At 35.8% G+C, this 24,427-nt stretch overlaps 1 long non-coding RNA gene across 2 annotated transcripts in view; it reads right to left on the bottom strand.

Annotated features, from left to right (window-relative positions):
• Nucleotides 1-24,427, bottom strand: part of Gm32647 — a 1,283,931-nt gene that overhangs the window by 975,658 nt on the left and 283,846 nt on the right. For both annotated transcript variants that reach the window (XR_869798.1, XR_869797.1), the window contains exon 2: nucleotides 4,403-4,445. This is a non-coding gene — a long non-coding RNA (predicted gene, 32647). The remainder of the gene's footprint in view (nucleotides 1-4,402; nucleotides 4,446-24,427) is intronic.

Raw genomic sequence — 24,427 nt, 5'->3', positions numbered from 1 at the left:
GGTTCACATAAATTTATGTATTATAAGTGATAAGATAATCACTCAAATGCCACTAATAATAATATTTAAAACTATTCTTCTTTGAGGAAAATTTTGGCAAATGTACATATTGTAAAACTACACACACACACACACACACACACACACACACACACACACACACAAACACAATGTAATTGTACCATGAAACTATTTTTATAAGATCTGGAACCTTGGATTGTGATTCTGTCTGTGCATGCTTGTATCTATCCTCTTTTTATCTTAACCACTTAAACACACAAATACATGTATGGGTGTATAGAGTACTTTCAATGACCCAAAATTTTATTTGTATATGTAACACACAGCAAAGTGATATGAATACAGGGAGCAAAACAAGCCTAATAACTTGTAACTGTAAGAAACTGAACTCTAATGTAGGAAGCCTCATTATCTTAGAACAGATACCAAAAATGGTCGAACATATTTTTGAATTTATTATTTTCTTACTTAAGGGCCTTTTTGCACAATATCCCACCCAACCAGCATGTTTTCAAATTACTTTACCTGGCTAACATATAACAGTATGTTAGGTGTAACTTTTCCTTGGACACTTCTCCATATTGAACACTTTTAGACCATGTAGACGTTACCACTTTATTGACGATCCATGGTCTAAACGGCATGGTTATTGATCTGAGTTGTCATATATCTTGTGCAAGGACAGGACTGTATCCTATCTGTTGCTCTCCAGAACACACTTCAAACATTATTCCTGCCTTCTCCAGGTGAAAGAAAGCTGCCGTCCTATTACTGTGATTAGTACAGAATGTAGGAAGTAACACTTCCATTAAGTTGAAGCATGTAAGCTTCAAAACATATTCTCCATAGGCAGTAAAGGCTACAGTACCATCAGTGATACTACAGATTCTATCCTTTGATGTTTTGTGGCTTTAAGTACCCAAGTTAGTTATTCTCAACCTTCCTAATGCTGCAGCTCTCATGTTGTGATCCCCAACCATAAAATAATCTCCTTGCTACTTCATAACTGTAATTTTGCTACTATTATTAATTGTATGTAATTTGATATGCAGGATATCTGATATGCATGACACAGAAGTTGAGAACCATATCCTCTCAAACTAGAAATAACATGGACATTCTATTATGTAATATAAGTTTTATTTAACTTTTGTTGTTTTCCCACTAATGCTTGATTCAGGAGCACTTGGCACATTTACTGGCATAACAAGTAAGCCATTCCTTTATCAGAACTGCTTTTCTTTCTTTGCTTTTCTTGAATCACACGCAGAACTTGTGAGGAATGGGCCTTAGTTTGGAGTTATCTGACTTTGCCTCTGTGAGTAAATTCACGTTATTTATTTTTTTGCAGAGATACTACAGTCTTTTGAGTTTTCTGGTCTAAAGCTATTGTTTGTTGTCTCCTTAGAAATGATCTGCAACTTGTGGGAAGATAATTTGAGATTATGTAAATATCTTTTACCTTAGACTCCATGGGAGTACACAGTGAAGCAAGTTGCATGCTAGACATACTTTTAATTAGATTTCATATCACTGACTAAATTAATTGAGACTTTACTTTGGGCTGTGTTTCGTGGCATGTTAGTGCATATGTGTGTGGGGAAGTATTTAGTATCTAATTGCAACTGTGAAAAGGTAGAACATGGGAAGATTTATGAAGATAATACCATTACAACATGAGGTTATGTTGGATGGAATTTGTTTCAAGTAGGATTAGATAGAAAAACTTTAGGGTTACAAAAATGAATCTAATACTACCAATATTACGGGGAAAGAGAGAGAATAAATATTGGAGAATAAAATCCAAGTGAAACTGGTACATTAGGAGAATTAAAAGACAACTGAGATAATAGGCTACATATTGACAATGATCTGCCTTTAAGGAAAGGTTAAATGGTAAAATTTAATAGAAAATGATACAAGATTTTATTAACAAAATGCTTTTCATAAAGTTATTTTTAGTAAGATTTAATGATTTTTGTTTAACTAACTACTTGTTGAGACTAAAATTTTGTGAAATCTATCTCCCTGATTTTGTTTGGGATATGGACAATTGTTATTGTATCATGTTTGAAAGTCAATAGGCACACTTAGAGCTATGCAAGAACACGTAAAGGAATTAGAGTAATTTCATGAAAGAATCCCAATTTTTCACTCATTGTGACTCATTTTAAAATGTTTCCATTTCAATTTACTGGAACTTTCACTTTATATTTGGACCCATAGTTTTTGTCCTTTAAAACAAAACAAAACAAAAAAAGTGATTATACATGTGATGAGTTCCTAGTAATGACATCAAGACATCAAGACATTGTTTTCTATGTACTAAATATCACATTTCATTTGTTTTAAAAAGTACCCATATGCACAAGAAAGTGCATGTGTGTTTTCAAAGACTGACATGGAGTATGTATGTGGATCTATTTCTATGTACCTGATGTAATATCACAGCTAAGCCAGTATTTTTATCTTTACGGGAGGTTGACATTTGTATATTTCATATGAAGTCCCATATATTATCTTAAGTTAATCACAGTGATAGCAGCACTAAAACTTGTTGTGAGTGGAGGATTCAGCACTCAATTTCAAGGCTTCAAGTCAGTTTCAAGGTCTATACCAAAACTTCCCACTTCCAATTCCTCACTCTTGTTCAAAATCATAGTTTTCCTATTTCACTAAATATAGTTGTGTGTGTTTCTCTGTGTGTGTATGCATCTAAATACAACCCCTTCACTCCATATAATGTTATTTGCATGTGTGTTTTTAGGGCTGACCATTTGTCCCTGGAGAACCTGATTGATATGTTTGCCCTAGGATAGACCACCACTCCTGCAACAAGTTTTCCTTAGCTGACACCTGACACATATTTCTTTGCATAGGTCTTTTAAGCTTTTCCAGGTCTACTTTGACATGTACATTGGTATGGTCCATGTTCAATTCATGATTGGGCAGTCATATTGGTAAGATCTCATGAAGTTAACTTCAAATATTTCTAAGAAATATAATCTCACATAAAACTTCCCAATCCTCTAGCTTTTATAATATTTTATGCACCTTTTCTGCAATGATCTCTGAACCTTAAATGTGGGGTATTTTGTAGATGCATCCATTGGTAGTTGTATTAAAAGTAATTGTTAAGGTGTCCTTTATGTCCTTTTACAATATCCTACATTTTAGTTCTCAAAAATATGAGTGCCATTGGGAGTGTCCAATTAAGGAAAAAACCAAATATGCTGAATATATTCAGTGATGAATTTTAACCTGCCTTGCATATTTTTAAGGAAATCAATCATAAAATAGATGAATGCATATTAACCCAGATGTTTTTAATTCCCACTTTACAAACTGAATTTTTGCTACTCTTGTATATTTCTAGTCATTTGTTTCATTACATCATATTCCATTTTCCTTAATTCCAACCTTTCAAGGTTTCCACAAATTATTTACAAAGCTTACTAGCCAATTCTTTCAGTCTGTTCTATACCTAATCTTACTATTTAGTTTGGAATTCCTTTACATTCTTTTATTTATCTGGGGTGCTAGCAGATGAGGTCCTCTCCCAAACTGGATATATAAGGGAATTATATGGGAAAAAATACCACCATAGCATATTAACAATCAGAGAAAATGGTATGCAATCAAGTTTTATCAATTAATCCTAGAAGCAGCTCCTGTTTGACTAGCATGAGATATATTTAAAAACATATTTTTCCTCTATTGAAATGAAGACAACAAATGGAAACACATACATAATCTTTTCTGAATCATCATGTTAAAACCTACAAAACTGCAATTGCACTGACACTTCACACACAGATACATTGTATATAAAAATATTTTCCTACTCAAAGAACAGGCTCAAACACCATAAAAATTGTCTCTTGAACAAACCATCTGATGCAATTCACAAGGTAAAAACTAGATCTTTGTGTTTCAGTGATATGTAGCCCCTTTATTTAAGTCCATGGAACCTTTCCATGGACTTAAATAAAAGAGGACAAAAGAGCTAACACATTCTATAGGAAACAAATCTGGAACACTCTTCATTACTGCAAAACCTCCAACTTTGTACTAACAGTTATTTCAACCTTTACGACTCATGAATAACAAAAAGGCATGCTTCTCTTATTATATTAAATCCCCCAAATCCTCTATGATTTTCAAATTAACTGTTAGAAAAAATAACAAGCTGTGATAAAATTACTTAAATATGTTTTGTTACCATTTTCCAGAATGCATGGTTTGATTTTTTAAATATTCCTTAGCAAACCCATTGGTATGTAATATTTCTTAGTGACTTCACTTGAGAACGGCAATGCTAGAAAGAATGTAGAATATCCACTGAACAAAATGAGCATAAAAAAGAGCTGTGGTCACTTACCAGTCGATGCTTTCCTTAGCATTCATTTCCAAACAAAATTGACCTTAAAAGAATAAAAATAAATAATTAATATATAATAATGAACATATAAAACATACATCTCAAATTATTATACTGGTCATTCATTTAACTCCTGGGTGTTTAACTCCTCCCACCCTTTAATTCCTATCACAGAATGGTAGCAGCTGAATTTTGGCCAAGGATTGCTGGTTCATAGCTAACTTAGCTGCATACTTCCCTCGGAAAGTGATGGGTGGATGTTAGAGAGAGCATGTGAGGAAGTAGTACCTGACTGATTGAGTTGGAGAGTCAAAATGGAATGTTTATTTTAGGTAGCAGTTTCTATTTTAAGATAAACCATAAATGGGTCTGCAAAACACAATGGAAATCTATGTGGCCACAAGGGATATATCAACATTCTGCTACATTCCTAGCTCTTGGCTAAAATTCAGAGGCCAGATGTTGGAACCCCCTAATCGCCATGAAACTGTCAGAAGTGAAGGCTGCTTCAGGAGATCATGACAATATACTAATCACTTTAGAGAAATATTTATCTCCCCAACATTAATATGCACCAAGACTCAAAAGAAGTGATATGCAGATCCTCAATTCATCACAAATACATAATCAAAATTAAGCCTGCACCTTTCCCACCGTTGAAGTGCTGGTGAGGTAGAATATTAATATCTTAGCTCCACAAATATTCTTGGTTGCATTTCAGGTACACCATTTGTTATATTTGTTTTGTATAATTATGGTCACAACAAACTGACAAAGCTACCTGTTTGAGATGAAATAGTATAAATAAATGAACAAATATTTTATATCTTATAAAGCCCAAGTACTATTCAGATTTTTATTATTCTTTTTAGATTTTAATCCATGTTTTGAGATTATCATATAATTAAATCATTCCCCTATTCCTTTTTCTTCCTTCAAACTCTCACTTATAATTGTCCTTGCACTCTTTCAAATTCACAACATCTATTTCATTACAAATATATATATATATATATATACTATTATATCACTAAATATATTAAAATAACCACTCTTTCTGCATAATGTTACGTATATGTTCATTTCTGGGTGGACCACTGGCCATTTTATAATAACCAAGTGGTTGGTCTTCCCTGTGGAAGACTATTTCTCCAGCTCTCTTAATTTCTTAGTTGCCTATAATCCTTTGTATAGACTTGAGACCTTCCAAACTCCCCACCCTATTCACTATAACATGTCTATTATTATTTTCTGTTTTCATTTCCTGTTTACATAATAATGTTGTTGAAACTTTATTAGTGAAGCTTCTGACATCCACAGATAACAAAAATCCCATAGCAAACTCTCTGATCCACTTGTTTTTACAACCATGCAACACCAGCCCTATCCCTGACAGCCTTAAGTGTGGGAATTGAATGTATATCTATTGGTTGTTTCTGGGCTACACTAGTTTAGTTGTCTGCAATGGTCTAACTCCCAGCTACAATCTAAATAATTATCTTTAATGAATTTTATTAATGAACATTTAAAAATTTAAATAATATTATTTAAATAGCACACTATTAGAAGATGAGAGGCAAGTAATTTTCAGTGAGTAAATTTATGAAAAATATATGTAGAGAATTCTAGAGCAATTAGAAGGTCAGAATTTTAGACATGAGATGTTTATGATTTTTCTCAAGAACACAGGAAAAATATTTTGCTTGCCAATTGATTTGCTTACATTTGCTTTACAATTTTTCAATGCTGAAATGCTGTTCAGGGATAAGTCACAAGTCAAAATCTTCAACACAAAATAACAGTTTACTATAATGTAATTCATAATGCCTTTGACTTTAAAAGATTGCGAAATGATAGAAGATGTCAAATGGGTTGCAATCCCATGTTAATGATTTCAAATAATTCTTGAAGTTTGTTGTTTATTGCTGTGATGAACACAATGTGATATTTGTGACATGGAGGAAGAATGGGTATATTCCAGTTCAGTTCCTCCAGTCCCTCATGAAGGGAAGTCCAGGCAGGAACTCTAGCCAGAATTGGAGGTGGGGACTGAAACACAGGCAGTAGAATAGTGCTGCTCTTTTGCTTGCTTTGATGACCCTGTGTTCTTGATATTTTTATCCCCCCCCCTTCTTTCTTATTTAACCTAAGACCATCTGCTTGAACATGATACTGTTTGTGGGAAATAAGAACCGTCCGCATCCTTCACTAATAAGCAAATGCCCACATGCTTGTTTCCAGGTCAGTCTGAGGGAGGTATTCTTTCACGTCTCGTTACCTATTTCCAGATGACCTCATGATGTGCTGACAGAAAAACTGATCAATACAATGATAAGTTGACAGTGTCTGTGAAGTTCTAGTATGAAGAAAAGGATGAAAGCTAGTTCTACTTTGAACATACTTAAAGTGAGACACACAAATGTCAGCATGAGGAGAGAGAGAGAGAGAGAGAGTGAGAGAGAGAGAGAGGACTATAGTGATGTTCAGAATGTCTGGAGTAAGTGCCCACTACAGTGATGCTCAGAGCACCTGGTATGTCGCCACTGTACAGATAGATGCTCTATTGCAAGTTTGATCTTCATATAAGCATCATTTCACGCCTTATATTTTTTACCATTTTTTTAAATCTCTCCTGGTGATTTTGCCTTTAAAATTGCTAGAAGAATTTTGGTTATGAGGTTTAGACTGTTATTCATGAGCCCACAAAATGTCTGTGATATACTTTATGGAAAATATCCACATTATTATGAACTTTATACAAGGATAAAATATAAATCTGCTTACTGTGAATCAGAGTGAATAAATCTATAATACACATTAAATATGATTTCCTCATACATTAATCAAGATTTGTCATAATCTTTGACTCTGGGCTGATAGGAAAATGATGCAATATTTTCTATAAAAAATGTAGGAATGGACTTAGTATATGTTAAATCATGGTTTTCAATATATTTCAAGGATGTTACTACAGTAAACTCGGTGACTTGTTTATGTATACAAGTGTATTTTTGTGCTTCTGTGTGTTTTTCTTGTGTGTGTGTGTTTTGCAAAGTGTAAACCTTTAATTCCCACTAAGTTACCTAAAAGTTCCAATTGCACTCATTACTTTGCCAAAAGAAGTCTTTTTTTTTTTTTTCAAAGAAAAACCTAGTCTCATCCATGAGATGATAAAGACAGATAATACATTAAAGTTAGTGCTATTTACAAAGATTAGACCGTACTGGACATTTCATCTGTTCAATTTTAGGGTTCTTGGGTTTAGTATTTAAATATTTAAAATAAATCGAATGTTACATTGAGATTCAGTACTCGTCAAAGTCTGAATGAGTACGCCCTCCAGATTACTTACAAAGCAGCTTCAGAAACAATTCTGTCATTCTGTCCCAGGAAAACATTCTATTAAAATTAATAGAATTTGTTTGGTCTGAAATGCTCTTTCACTCCTTCTTTCTATATTTCAGCTCATCTTCCACAGCCTTGGTTATTCTGTTTAAGATCCATTGTAATGATAATTTTCCCATATAGTTTTCTTGTCTTTCAGCTCTTTATAGCTCCAATATATGACAAAATATCTCATCACACTGACAAAATATTATTTAGTGAATTCAGGAGTGTTATCCTATTACACTGAAGTGTTCTGTGGTTGTGAGATTGGTGTATATGTGTTTATATAACATGTAATATTTACAGCATGATATTTATTAATAAAACTTACAAAAATTTACTCAGAAATACTTTTGAAAATTTCTAAATTTGACCTCAGTCTGAACTGAGCACAGTGTAGTAAAACAAAAGCTGCATGGTATTGATACAGTGACAGACAGGTAGATCAATGGAATAGAACTTTGGTTAAATATGGGTTTTATATGCTCACTCTACTACCAACTAATACAAAGCATTCAAAAATTATGAAAATATCTTAACTTTTAGATTCCTTATGTAGCCCACATAGCATGCCAATTTTCATTCTTCAGAGATAATGTCTATGCACTTTGTTTGAAGTAGTTTTAATGATAACTTTGTGCAGAAGTTATCATTGTCTTAATTTAATAGGGTAGGAATCTAGATGCAGCTGGAGGGCTCTGTGTTATCAAAAATGTCTCTGCTATAGGCAATAATTTTAATGTTAATTACCTCCATCTGGAAGGAAAAGCAGGTGTTGGAATTGATCACTTAAGTACAGAAAGCAAAAGCTGTTTACTATACTCACCCTAAATTAATTTGAGCTTGTAGTTAAATTGCTTTCAAGTCACTTTTCTATGAATGCCTTATACCAAATGCTGAAATTGGAAAAAGAAGTAGAACAAGCAGATTCTAATGAAATGTAACAAATTGTTCTGAAAGGTCACCTAAAATAAAATTTAGAAGTATGCGCATTATATTTGTAAATGAGTTTCAAGGAGCAGGAATATATTTCCCTGGGAAGCATGATATTAGGGAACATACACCACCATCACAAACCACCACTACCATCACAAACCATCACTACCATCACCACCACCACCACCACCAACAACAACAACAACAACACTGCCACCAACACCACTACCACCAACACCACCACCACCACTACCACCACAGATTTGCTACCTAGAATGCTATTAAAATAGAAATGAAAAAAAAAATAGAAGTGATATCTACAGCTCAGTCAATACATGCAAAGCTTAAACATGACATGTATAAAAAAATAAAGTAGAATAATTAGTAACCTTTATTTCAAATAACAATATTATTGGTGCAAATTTTCACTTTTGTTTTCAATTAAAACATCTAATTACTCTCCTTTTCAAGAAAATCTTGGATTCTCCCAGTGCACATGCACATTAGATGCTTCTGTTCTCTGGGTGGGCCTTAACACCATCTTATCATTCTAAGAACATGAACTTAATAATTCCCTCCATCAGTATAGTTCTTTGTCACACTTCAAGACATAGTCACATCATTAAATGTTAAAAGAAAGACAAAAGAAAACAAAATGAACAAACAGAAACCAGGAACATACCTTTCTTTTAAACTGGCTAAATTTATTCCAGCCCAAATTTGTGTAAATTCAACTCATTATATCACATAACACAGATTTTACTCTATCTCCAAATATCTGTTTTCTTTTATTTTGGGGTTTCAAATTTTTATTTTATTTTTTATTTTTAGATTTGGTCTCGATAAGTGGCCCTTATTGGACTATCACTCCCTACATAGACCTGGCTAGCCACAAACTCATAGAGGTCTGTCTACCTTTGCCTCCTGAGTGCTGGGATTAAAGGCTCACTCTGCCATGCCTGGACTACTATTAACTTAGTAGAAAAACCTTCACTAATTTGATACCATTAACATCTAGTGGGAGCTCCTTGAAACCAGATATTCTACTATTATTTTGGTATCTTTAGCAGCTAATACCATGTAAGGGTATATAGCATGAAATTAACAAATTATTAAGTGAACTACAAAAGTTAAAAACATGAGTGTTATTCAAATTCAAACATATGATGGTAATATATGGATGACTCAGTAGTGCTTATACACCACTAGATATTTTGTTTAAACTATACACACGTTATGTACTAAAAATATGGGTTTTATTTGGAAGAAAAGTCCTCCTTCTCATTGTTGAAATTTGGAATGCCATTGACAGGTGATTGGTGCTGAAGGTTTGCAGCTCATCAATTGCTTGGTCCATTGATTAGTTCATTCTTGTTCTGATATTAGGGAATTGGTCAAATGGAGTAGATCACTATGCATTTGACATTGTTATCTAGTCACTAACTTTCCTCCCCTTCCTATCTCTTACCCCTTTTCTCCCTTTGCTCTCTCCTCTTTTCATATCTCCATATTCACTCTTTGCCTGGTATGAAGTGAGGAGCCTTTATGCTGCCTCAGCTCTTGGACAAGATGACGTTCTTTCTTATGATGGGTCCAAAGAAATAAGTTCGGAGATCCTGAGGAAGACCATCTGCTCACATCTAAGCAATGTCCTGGGCATTTTGTTACAGGAGTTTTCTTTGCACTATGCTTCTGCAAAGATATTAAACCTAACAATAAAAAATATGGATCTTCTTAAGGACAATTTAAAATAGTAAATACAAACAACTGCTAGGTCATTACAAATAAAACAAAAAACAACTTAACTCTCAGGCTTAATACATTGATAGCAAGAAGAAAATTAAGCTGTAAAAGGAGACTAACATCCCTATATTCAACCTCTGAGTAACAAAATGGGAATATGGGTCTCTCACTTCCTATTTCAATGTTTGTTAGGTGAGTCTCCCTTCCAATTTACGTGATTCAGTTACGGGGGTATTTTCTACAAATAACTGGATTCTACTAGCTATAGAATCCAGAGAAAATGATATGAAGGACTTATTTCATTAGATTTAAAACAGCATCTAACTAGCAATGTTTTACACATATTTCAACTCTCTGTGGTTTTATGATGTCATATAAAAGAAGAAATGTAGAAAAGATTGGTGGTTTCCAAAATGAGAGATCAGGGGATGTTACTGTGATAGAACGTGGTTATCAATTAGCTCTTACCTTCAGCACAAAAGGGGGAGAGATTTCAAATTAATATTTTATCAACTCAGAGAGTTAGAAATGATGAAAATCATAACTCTTAGTGCTTGTATTACTATTACTCTTTGACAGTTTCATAAAGATATAAAATGAATTTCAGTCATTTTTACCCCCATTTTCCTTTCTTATGGCCCCCCTCACTCTCTTGCTGAAATAGTTCTTCCAACGTCCTTTCCTACTTCCGTGTCTTCTTTTTGTGTGTTACCAAACAAGCTTAATTAGAGTTGTTTTCATAAGCAAAAGAGAATATTTCTTTACCAAAACGTAGGGGACTTACCAATGTCTACACTACTGAAGAAACTGAAACCCTCGCTGAGGAACCATTAAATATAAATAATAGTAGAGGAGCAGACAACACTGTCACAACAAATTGAACATGGAGAAGGTGAACTGTTGCCTACTTAGAACCTTCAACCCTACTGACTCGTGTTTAGAGTCCTAAAAAATACTGCCCATGATATCAAAGGAGAAAGGTACTATTTCATCTACAACTGTGACGTTCATGCATGATGCACTATTCTAGTGCAATAGTTTTCCAATGCTTGAAGGACTGACTTATCAATATCTATTGGATTTAAGATCTAGGCCATGAAATGAAATCCACCATGTTTAGGCGTCCTAAATAAACAAACAAACAAACAAGCAAACAAATGAGACTAGACAGGCCAGGGACCTATGGAGAAACCAAATACTATTGTTCTACTAAAGATACATAGCAATAAAATGGCCCCTAATGACATTTTGTTACATGAATATATCAGTGTCTTTCTCAGCCATCATAAAAGGAGCTTTCTTCTGCAATAGATGGGAATAAAATAGGCACTTGCAGCTAGACAGTGTTCAAAGAGTGACAACATTTTCAAACCTAGTCTAAATGAAATGTTTCAATCAACATTCTCCCTTCTATATCTAAGGAACCATGCTGGGGGCATAAAGGTAGTTAGAGCCAGGGGCTGAAGAATACCAAGGAAAAAACACCTTTTCACACAGCATGACCAATGTACATATGAACTAAGAGATTGTGGCATCAGGCACAGGGCTTGCACATATCTGTGTCTGATGGAGTCCCACTGCTGAGAAAGGACATGAACATAAGCTCTCATCACTAACCCAAAAGCTATCTCTAATTGATAATAACTTTCAGTTAAAAAAAATTTAGTTTTCTTCAAGGGAATCTAACTGGGTATATACAAAACACTCCACAGCCAGGTACCATGCCCAGCAGTAAATTTTCAACACAAAAGAATCTCAATGATAATTTTGGAGAGGGAGAGAGAGGAAGAGAGAAAGAGAGAGAGAGAGAGAGAGAGAGAGAGAGAGAGAATGAATGATTTGGTCATTCATTTATCTCTTCTAATTTTTTTCTTACCTGACAGTTCATTTGCATATAAATTATGGGTTATGATTTCAGGCTTATATGATATTTCTGATTTTACCAATGTGTTTGTGTGTGTGTCTGTGTGTGTGTCTCTGTGTGTGTGTCTGTGTGTGTGTGTGTGTGTGTGTGTGTGTGTGTACTTGTCTGTAGCTGTGTGCTTTTTGAGCTGTTTTTTTCCCCCTTTGTTTTCTTTTGGTTTATTTGTTTTTTCCTATCTGGGTATGTTTGCTTTTATTTTATTCTGTTTTCCATTTATTGTTCATAGCTGGTTGGTTGTTCTCAAATGAAAGGAGCAAAAACAGAAACGTGGATTTAGCTGTGTGGAAAGATGGAGAAGATACCAAAAGAGTTGAGGGTGGCAAACCATAATAAGAATACGTTGTATGAAAAAAAAATCTATCTTCAGGAAAAAATGACTGTGAAAAAAGTAATCAAAATGGAACACTTTTAGTCTTTGAAAAGGTTCCTAGAGTGTGCCCTCCCCCTAGCTTTAAGCAGGCTGAATCAAACCCTGTCTGCCATAGTTGGCTAGCCCACCTAGGGTAGAGTCTTCTGACCTAGGTAAAGTCTATTGTCCTGCCACACCTGCAGCTTCCTGCAAGAAGCCACTACCTGCTGAGCAGCTGAGCTTGTCTTCCTGATGAGATCCTGACCTGATGAAGTGGGGAATGGGTCACACCCCCCCCCTTTAAAAACTCAGACTCAAGAATTAAAGATTGAGCCTTGATCAGAGAACTTTGTCTTGGCTCCTTATTTCTCTCCTCATCCTTCCCTTCCATCCCAGCTTTCTTTTCAGGAACCCAGTAACCAATGGCCTCTGGAGGCTACACTAGAGTAATGGACTTCGAAAGAATCATGGTGATCAAATGCCTCACAAGGCAATGTAAAAGAGAAGGGAATTGTCCTTGATTGCAGTTTAAGTAGTTGCAGTCTATCCCAGCAGCTAATGTGTCTTTGTAGGGACAAGAGACTGTGATGTGTCTTGACCACTCTTGGTGTGTTAGGAACAGGAGAACTCTGTAGAAAGTAAGCATGACATCTAATATCCAAAGTTCATATCTGCTGACTTAAGTTCCAAAATTAAGCCTAATAACTTCTAATCCCTACAACACCACCCCAATCAACATTACCGACTAGTGACCACATATTAGAAAAATAAGAATCTATTGGACATTTCAATTCCAAACCAGAACAATGTAAGTATGTAAAGAAACAACTATACTTTAGATACAATAAGTCTTCTTAAAATAGTATGTTACTTATAATTATCACATACAACATGTTCCCAAATCTCTCTTTGTGGTTTGGAATTCAAGGAAGACCAAATTGATGTGTAACTTTCTAGGCAAAAAAAAAAAAAAAAAAAAAAAAAAAAAAAAAAAAAAGAGAGAGAGAGAGAGAGATAAAAGCTGTCATTTATCCGAATTAGTAGTATGTACAGACTCAGCAGTTAGCTGATGTTTGAAATCATGGCCATTCTATCATAAACAATGTATCTCTGGATAAAATTAATAAGAAAAAATACAACAGATAAGGAGCAAAGAAGATGGTAGTTGAAAAATGACTGATATATCAGTTAACTAAGCGTACTATTCTTCATTAGATGAGAAAGGGTTATAAAACTCAATTCAAAGGAAGACTTTGGGAAGGAGCTGTACAAATGTGGAAAAGTTAAGATAAAAAATGGGGAAATGCTGTTCTTTTTAGAGTTTTGTTGCTATAATCAAACACTAACCAAGATCAACTTGGGAAAAGTGCCAGGGGGCCAGCCCCTATCCTGGAATCTTCTTTCTAGTCAGTTCTTCTTAAGGTAGCAAAGTGGGAAGAACATCAGTGGAGAATAAGTCTTAGTCTTACAAGATTCAGGCGTAAGCCTTTGTCTTACGAGATACTTAGAGTTGCTGTACAATATTAAAAAGTTTACTTATCTAAGTCTAAGTTACTATGCTATTGTAGCTGAACTGTCTTCTATGATCCTCTGAGGTTTGAAACTGCAGTTACTGGCATTTAGCACATCTTTCTTAAACAGCAAAGGATTAAGTAAATCCTTTGTACTATGTCAGCAGGAGTTGCCCTGTTCTAACTTTGAGCCTGCTAGTAGGAAGTAACAGAAAATGAAAGGAACAATTAGAAAAATGATTATACTGTTTGAATTTGGTTTTGTCCTGGCATATTTTGGTTTCTCCATATATGTTGATTGAGAGTTTATGGTCATTTGATCTTTGACAAAGATGCCAAAAATATACAATAGAAAAAAGAGAGCATCTTCAATAAATGATGCTGGTCTAACTGGCTGTTTGTATGTAAAAGAATGAAAATAGACCCATATTTGTCACCTTGCACAAAGCTCAAGTCCAAGTGGATCAAGTACCTCAACATAAAATAAGATTCATTAAATCTAATAGAAGAGAAAGTGGGGAAGAGCCTCGAACTTATTGGTACGGGGGCAATTTCTTAAACAGAACTCCAATGGCTCATGTGATAAGATCAACAATTAAATGGGACCTAATTAAACTGGAAAGATTCTGTAAGGCAAATGACATAGTCCATAAGACAAATCGGCAACCTACAGATTGGGAAAAAAAAATCTTTACTAGCTCCATATCCACTAGAGGTCTAATATCCAAAATATATAAAGAACTCAAGAAGTTAATCACCAAAAGACCCAACAACCCAATCAAAAAATGGGATATAGAACTAAATTCAGAATTCATTCACAACTGAGGAATTGTGAATGGCTGAGAAGCACTTAAAGAAATGTTCAAAGTCCTTAGTGATCAGATAAATGCAAATCAAAAAGACTCTGAGATTTCACATTACAACAATCAAAATGGCAGAATGGGTAATATCAAAACCTCAGATGACAACATGTGTTGAAGAAGATGTGGAGAAAGAGGAACATTCCTCCATTGCTGGTAGGATGGCAAACTGTTATAACCACTCTGGAAATCATTCTGGAGGTTCCACAGAAAATTGGAAATAAATCTACCTGAACACCCAGCTATTCCACTGTTGGGAATATACCCTAAAAATGCCCTACCATGCCACAGGGGCATGTGTTCCAATATGTTCATAGGAGCCTTATTTGTGATAGCCAGAAGCTGGAAACAACCTAGATGTCCCACAACAGAAGAATGGATACAGAAAATGTGGTTCATTTACACAATGGAATACTACTCAGCTATTAAGAACGAGGACATCCTGAGTTTTTTAGGCAAATGGATGGAACTAGAAAATATCATCCTGAGTGAGGTAACTCATTCAAAAGGACATGCATGGTATGCATTTACTAATAAGTGTAACCCTACAGAATACCTTACAGAATACCCAAGATATAGTCCACAGACCTTAAAAAGCTCAACAAGCTGAAGTGCCCAAGTGAGGATGCCTCAGTTGACTTGGGAGAGAGAAGAAAGCAATCAGAAGTGGAGAGGGACGGAGAGACCTGGGAGGAAAAGTGGAAGAGGTGGAGAGGGAGTGGGGGGAGGGAGAGGGGAACCTGATCTGGTATTGGATGAGGGAAAAGGACTGAATCCCTGAGGGCCAGCAGAAAGAATATAAAAAGGCAACCTCAGAAAATAGGAGGGGATCTAGCTCAAGGGGAGGTCCCAAGGCCTGACACTATTACTGAGGCTGTGGAGAGCTCAGAAAAAGGGATCTATAGCCACTGCCCTTTGAAAGACCCAACAAGCAGCCAAAAGAGTTAGATGCAGATATTTACACACAACCAATGGACAGAAGCAGCTGACCCCTGTTGTTGAATTAGGGAAGGCTGAAAGAAGCTGAGGAGAAGGGCAATCCTGTAGGAGGACCAGCAGTCTCAATTAATCTGGACCCCAGAGATCACTCAAAAACTAGACCACCAAACAGTCAGCATTTACTAGCCAATATGAGGCCCCCAACACACATACAGTAGAGGACTTCCTGGGTTCATTCAGAGATGATGCACCTAAGCCTTAAGAGACTGGAGACCCCAGGAGTTTAGAGGTCAGGTGTGGTGGGGGTGGGGGCATACACATGGAGACAGGGTGGGGTCGGGATAAGGTGTGGGATGTGGAACAGATCAGGGTGGAATTGGGGGCGGCAAGGAATGGAATATTGAGTGTAAAAAATAAATTAACAATAAAATAAAATTAAAAAAATGATTATAGCATTTATGACTAAGTTGTAAACAGTTTCCTATGGTAGTTAACTAAGGGGAAAGGCAAAAAGATCCTGAGCAGGGAAAGGGGAAAAATTCTCCAAGGCAACAAAAATTCTAGTAAGGGAAAAGATTCTCCCAGGGAAAAAAATATTCTACTCTATCTTCTCTTTGTCTTCAGTACTTATACATCTCTCAGAATACATGATCACATGTTACAAAGTACATCACAAGTTAAACAAAAAATCAAATGATAAATGTAAGTAAAAGTTCACAACAGAGAATGTTTACAAGCATATCCATTAGGAATAACTATCTGGCTAAACATCCATCACCAGTCTGAGCATCACAGGTTCACTGAAGGTTTAAAACCATAACTAAGTTATAAATGAAGTTTTATATAGATAAACCCAGTCAACATTATATCTTCGGTCCTAGCACCTATAATAAATTATTAGTTCTCCTTTTATGACCTTTTGTTAATTGTTTTAAACCTCTTGGAATGTGCTCTGAGTATGAGAAAGTCTGGTTACTATCTAAGAGCATAAAATGGAGCTTGCTTATTCATGACTCCTATTCAGCCAATATTCTTACTAGCCATGCCCATCAATACAGGCTTTAGTCCCCACATGGACCGGGTTCTCCTACATTAATAAGCAATACAGAAAATTAATTCCCCAAAGACATGTCTAAAGGCAAATCTGAGGCAAGTTCTCAGATGGAGTCCCTCCTTCCCATTTAATTCTAGGTTTGTTTTAAGTAATCAACTGAAGTTAACTGTGGCAATGCCAATTCTTGATTGGTCAACTGTCAAATTTGATGGGTGATAATGATAGGTTTGCTACAGAAGATGAAATCCCAGCTGGGATTTGATGATTTATTAAAAAGTTACACAAGGTGTTATTACAAGTTCAATCATAAAATAAACTTTTGAATTTGTCAATATTTATATATCTTTCTCTCAACTTCCTTAAAATATGTTGCATCAACCTTCATCACACATTTCCAATCCATTAGTTTCTTGGCATTTCCAGGGCTACCTCTCCCTCTCTCATAGTCTAACATGCATATTCAAAGATAAAAGATTCATCTTTGCAAATCTTAACACAAAAGTTCTGTTGTTATATAATGTATCTTTACATCATGTAAGAAAATCAAGTAAGAAAAATTGAAATTTCTACATGTAAAGTCTCATTTTCTTTTAACAGCAATATACATGGATTTTGTGGGTAACACTAAACCCTTTTCAACTTCCATATGAATAGAATTGTAGTGCTTTATAAGTCTGCTTCAGTGTTTCTTTTAATTTCCAAATAGGACTCATGGGTATTCATGTATACAAAAGTAAAAAGTGAGCCTTAAGATGGGTAGGAAACTGGTCCATAGCAGAAGTGACATAAAAGAGACTTGTACCATTGTGGTTAGGTTCAAAGTCTTAATTATACTAACCCTTTCACAAGATTAGTGCTTAAGAATTCAACTGGGAGACTACTTACATTACTTTCAAAGGAGAGAGAACCAAGCTGTATCTCTAAGTGACTGCTGCTTCTGAAGAATCACAATTAACTCACTATGCAATGGACAAGCTTTCATCCAATGAATTGTGTCTAAATTTGGACTTTGCTTATAAGTAGCTGGGTAAATTAACCACTCTTAAATTTCTGTAAAGCCTGGATAATGGTAAGCTCCAGGAGTTTTTGTGGGGCAAGAAATGTTAAAGGTTGCCTCAGAATCAGGAACAATGCAAATATTCAAATATGTTGATTCCTCTTCCTACTTCTTGAAAAATAGAATATCATAAATCTCTGTGGCAAACTATTTATTTCTCTGTCCTCTCCTTGTGGCAATGTGATGTAAATAAATCACAACTACTTAGAAGTTATTTCAAGGTCAAGCAGTTAACAGTAAGTCATTACTTATGTTTTTCTTTTAGTAAATGATTATCAGAACAAATCATTATGTGACCTTTTTTTGGCTACAGTGATCCAATAAAACTTACATTAGCCAGACTTTCAGGTACATTAGTCTAATGTGCTTTCAGAGATTGCCTAATCTGAACAGTGTAATAAGTTTGTGTGAAAAGCATAAAGCATGTAATATATAATAAAATTTGGACTTTAATGAGCCATCTTGGCATACTGACTCAGACTATAATTCAATGCTGAGAATCCCTTAATTAATGAATTAAGCTCTTGCTCCCTTGCTTTCTTATTCTCTTACCTGCTTCCCCCTCTGTCCCTTCTCCTCCCAATACCTTTCCCCCTCTACATATTCATGGCCTCCCTCCTTCCTCCTCCTCCTCCTCCTCCTCCTCCTCCTCCTCCTCCTCCTCATCCTCCCCTCCTCCTTCTCCTCCTTCTCCTCCTTCTTCTCCTTCTCCTTCTATCTTTCTCTCTACCCCTCTCTCTTCCTCTCTTTCTTTCTCTGCCTTTCTCTGTCTCTACTACCTCTTCAACTCCGCTCTCCATGCCCTAAATAAACTTTATTCTATACTAAAAAATAATAATAATAACAAATTAAGAAAGCTTAGTGTATTCTCTACATGTGACTACAGTAGCCAATATTTTGTATTTTACTATAAGATACTATAAGATTTACAATTTTAAATGTTTCTTAAGTGACCTTGATTATGAAATTATAGAAAAATTAAGTACAACATAAAAAGACATTACTAGTTTGTTTACTTTCTAGTACATTCTTTTCATATATATATATATATATATATATATGTGTGTGTGTGTGTGTGTGTGTGTGTGTGTGTGTGTGTGTGTGTGTGTGTGTATTTTTCCCAATAAAACATGAATAAGAAACTGAGCTCCTTTATTGAAAGACTTCATGAACACTAGACCAGTATAATATTTCAAGGAATAATCTCTTCTTACTTGTATCTATAGAGTTAAATTTTTCTTTGTGCTACAGTTTTTATCCATGTAGCCTTTTGAACTTTATTGCATTTCTGTTTATGTCTGCCATAGCATTGAGGCATCAGGAAGAGAAACTTCTCACACATAAGTGCATTTTTCCCGAACGTATGCTCAAGGTTTTCAATGTGTGATCTATGAAGTGGCATTGAGGGATTCATAAGAACAGTAGAATTCCTTAATCTGTCCTAAAATATTTCTTTAAAATATTTTATGGTTTTCTAGAATTTTATTGGCAATAACAGAACATTTGGACCTATTATGTTCTATTAAAGATGCACAAAATCCCACCAATAATGGAGAAATGTTCCTCTTTCTCCACATCTTTGCCAGCATCTGCTGTCACCTGAGTATTTGATCTTTGCCAATCTGACTGGTGTGAGTGGATTCTCAGGATTGTTTTGATTGGCATTTCTCTGCTGACTAAGAATGTTGAATATTTCATTAGGTGCTTCTCAGCCATTTGATATTCCTAAGTTGAAAATTTGTTGTTTAGCTGTGTACCCTATATTTTAATGAGGTGATTTGGTTCTCTGGAGGCTAACTTCTTGAGTTCTTTGTACATATTGGATATTAGCCCTCTATCAGATGTAGGGTTGGTAAAGACATTTTCCCAATCCATTGGTTGCCATTTTGTCCTATTGACAGTACCCTTTGCCTTATAGAAGCTTTGCAATTTTATGAGGTTTCATTTGTTGATTCTCTATCTTAGAGCATAAGCCATTGGTGTGTGTTCAGGAAAATTTCCCCTATGCCCATGTGTTCCAGGCTCTTCCCTATTTTCTCCTCTATAAGTTTCAGTGTATCTGATTTTATGTGGAGGTCCTAGATCCACTTGGACTTGAGCTTTGTACAAGGAGATATGAATGGGTCTATTTGCATTCTTCTACATGCTGACCTCCAAATAAAACAGCACTACTTGTTGAAAATGCTGTCTTTCTCCATTGTTGGTGAGATTGCAAACTGGTATAAACACTCTGGAAATCAGTCTGGCAGTTCCTCACAAAACTGGACATAATACTACCAGATGACCCAGCTATACCACTCCTGGGCATATACCCAAAAGACGCTCCAACTTATAACAAGGGTATATGCTCCACTATGTTCATAGCGGCCTTATTTATAATAGCCAGAAGCTTGAAGAACCCAGATGTCCTTCTACAGAGGAATGGATACATAAAATGGGGTACATCTACACAATAGAGTACAGCTAAGCTATTAAAAACAATGACTTCATGAAATTCTCAGGCAAATAATCGAACTAGAAATTATCACCTGAGTGAGGTAACACAATCACAAATGAATACACATGGTATGCACTCACTGATAAGTGGATATTAGCCCAAATTCTCCAAATATCCAAGATAAAATTCACAGACCACATGAAGCTCAAGAAGGAATACCAAAGTGTGGGTGTTTTGGTCCTTCTTAGAAAGGGGAACAAAATATGCATGGGATCAAATGTGGAGACAAGGTGTAGAGCAGAGACTGAAGGAATTGCCAAGGAGAGACTGTGCCACCTGGGGATCCATCCCATATACAAACACCAAACCCAGACACTTTTGTGGATGCCATGAAGTGCTTGCTGAAAGGAGCCTGATATAGCTGTCTCCTGAGAGGCTCTGCCAGTCTAACAAATACAGAGGTTGATGCTCACAGCCAACCATTGAACTGAACATGGGGCTCCCAATTGGATCTCCAATGCAGGAGTTAAAGAAAGGACTGGGGAGCTGAATGTATTTGCAAACCAAAAGGGAGAACAACATTATAAACCAACCAGAATCCCCAGAGTTCCCAGGGACTAAGCCACCAACCAAGAAGTACACATGGAAGGACCCATGGCTACAACTGCACATGTAGCAGACAATGGTCTTGTCAAACATCAGTGGGAAGAGAGACCCTTGATCCTGTGAATGCTTGATGGATGCCACAGTGTAAAGGAATTCGAGGGCGTGGAGGCAGGTATGTGTGGGTGGGTAAGGGAACACACTCATAGAAGTAAAGGGAGGGGGATGGGATAGAAGCTTTCAAGGGGGCAGGGAATAGAGGAAATGTAAATAAAGAAAATATCCAATTAAAAAAAATTTAAAAAAATTAAACAAAATCTTCTTCATTTAAAATTGCCAAATGTCATTTCTAAGACACATGCTTGGAGAGAATGCTTCTTACAGTCAATACTGCTAATATAGCTGTTAAAGTATTATGTCATAAGCATTACCTTGCACCTGGAACAAAAATAGTTTACCAGTTTTTAAAAGGGAGAAATGCAATAGAAAAAAATTACAGCCTATAGATTGGGAAAAGATCTTCACCAACCCTACATCTGACATCTAAAATTTATAAAAAAAAACTCCAGAAGTTAGACACCAACAACCCAAATAATCCAATTTAAAGGGGGGTAAAGAACTAAACAGAGAATTTCCAACAGAGGAATCTCAAATAGCTGAGAAACACTTAAATGGTCAACATCTCTAGTCATCAGGGAAATGCAATACAAAACAATTCTGAGGTATCATCTTACACCCATCAGTATGGTTAACACCAAAACTTAAAGAGACAGCACATGCTGTAGAAGATGTGGAGCAAGGGTAACACTTCTTCATTGCTGGTGGTAGTACAAACTTGTACAACCACTTTGGAAATCAATCTGAAGGTTTCTCAAAAAATTTGGAATAGTTGTACCTGAAGCCCCAGCTATACCACTCCAGAGCACATACCAAAAAGATGCTCCAACATCCCACAAAAGCACTTGCTCAACTATGTTTATAACAACTTTATTCATACCAGCCCAAAACTGAAAACAACCTATATGTCCCTCAACTAAAGAATGGAAAAGGAAAATGTGGTACATCTACACAATGGAATAGTATCCACCTATTAAAAGCAAAGACATCATGAATTCTGCAGGCCAATGGATAGAACTTGAGACTGTGATCCCCAGTGAGGTAACACAGTCTCAAAAGGACATACATGGTATACTTATAAGTAGATCTTATCTATGAAATGTGGGAACTATGTTATATTCCACAGACCCAAATAAGCTAAAAACAAGAAGGAATGTCAAAGTCATGGAGCCTGAATCTCAAGGAAGGAGAAATAAAATAGTATTTTCTCATAAGAGGCAGATAGACGTAGGGACATAGAAGGGAGAGAGAATAGAGTAGGGAATGTTGAGCTCAGGATCAGATGTGGGGAAGAAAATGAGAGATAGCTAAATTATCATGAAAATGAATGGAAATCTGCAACTGAAGGTGGCAAGGAGGTAGGGGAATCTCAAGGATGAGACAGACATCTGAAATAAGGGAGTCATCCAAGAATCAATGGGGTTGTCTTAGTTGTGATTCACTACATTGGGGATATGAATCCTGTAGCCAAGCAAGAGCACCAGTATAGCGAGCGAGACACCAACCCACCCACAAAACTTTCAACCCAATATTTATCATGTATACAAGAAATGCAATGACAGAGGATGGAGCAGAGACTAAGGGAATAGTCATCCATTAACCGGCCCAACTTGAGACCCCTTCCATTGGCAAGCACCAATCCTTCAAACTATTAATGATAAACTGTTATGCTTGCAGACAGGGTCTAGGGTGGCTATCGTCTGAAAGACTCCACACAGCAGCAGACTCAGATAGATGCAGACACCTGCAGCCAAACCATGGATGGGGCTTGGAGATTCATATGGAAGAATAGGAAGAAAGATTATGTGCCCTGAAGGAGATTGGTACTCCACTGGAAGACCAAAAAAGTCAACTAACCTGGACAGTTGGGGCTCTCAGAGTTAGAACCACCAAAGAACAAACATGGACTAGACCTAAGCCTCTGAGCAGATAGGTAGCAGATGTGCAATTTGGTCTTCATCTGGATCCTGAACAACTGGAACAAGGGCTATCCCAAAAGTAGTTGCCTGTATGTAGATTATGTTCTAGATGGGTTGCCTAGCCTGACGAGACTTAAAGTGCCATGGTGGGGGAATTTCCAGGGGGGGGGGGGTTGTAAGGGAGGGTGCAGAAAGTATAGTTTGATCGGGTGGCTGGGAGGGACAGTGACCATATAAAAATTAATTTAATTTAAAAACAAAAACCAAAAACAAAATAGTGACTTAAATAAAAGGAATACTACTTAAAAGAAGGCTAGTTTATTAGTGATTATTATTAATGGATGATTAGTGAATATTACCTTTGTAATGCTTGCCACATGGCAAGCTTCAGAGAATAAAATATATAGAATTTGCATATTCTATAATTCTATCACAAGAAATTCAGCTACCAGACTCCTAAAAATCAGACTCAATAAGTATCAGACATTTCTCACATATATTTGTTAGATGGGGCTGCAATATGGAAACCATTCTAATAACTTCAATGCACCTGTACTTCAGTTGTTATAGAAAGGATTTAGCTTTTGAAGGAAAAAATATTTTTAGATAGATCTGTTAATGTTCACTTACATCTAATGTCACTAAGAATAGCTATCACATGTGATGATTGTTTTCTACCTAAACACATTTCATGACTTTTTATTGCAAAGAAAACCACATGAATATAAATACTTCACACCAAATCTTTAAATTTATATCATATAATAAATAAACATCTCTATATATTTGAAAGAACTATTACCCTTATAAATCTCTACTGACAGGTAAAGCCACTTATAGTAAACTCTGACAAAAACTTCTGCTTGAGAGAATTCAACATTTCTTGTGACTTTATATTTTATACTATCTAATGCCCAGTGAAGATACTTATATATATTTGACCCCCAAGACATTTGAAATATTTTAGATACATTAAACCAAATTAGGTGAAGATAAATATCTAGTCACTGACTCCAATTTTCTATATAGTTTTTTAGAAAAGAGATTTGTCATGAAGAAGGCAGTTTATCATTTAGTTATATATTCTTTCATGATGTGCCTTTTATACTCAGGTCCTGAGCTAACCTGAGATAGCCTTCTTTGTTTCCTCTGCTGTAGAAAAATACCTATCTACCTCCAAGTGCTATGC

Source organism: Mus musculus, chromosome 7, assembly GCF_000001635.26.
Source record: "Mus musculus strain C57BL/6J chromosome 7, GRCm38.p6 C57BL/6J".
Classification (NCBI taxonomy): domain Eukaryota; kingdom Metazoa; phylum Chordata; class Mammalia; order Rodentia; family Muridae; genus Mus; species Mus musculus.
This window is presented reverse-complemented; position numbering and strand designations above follow the sequence as displayed.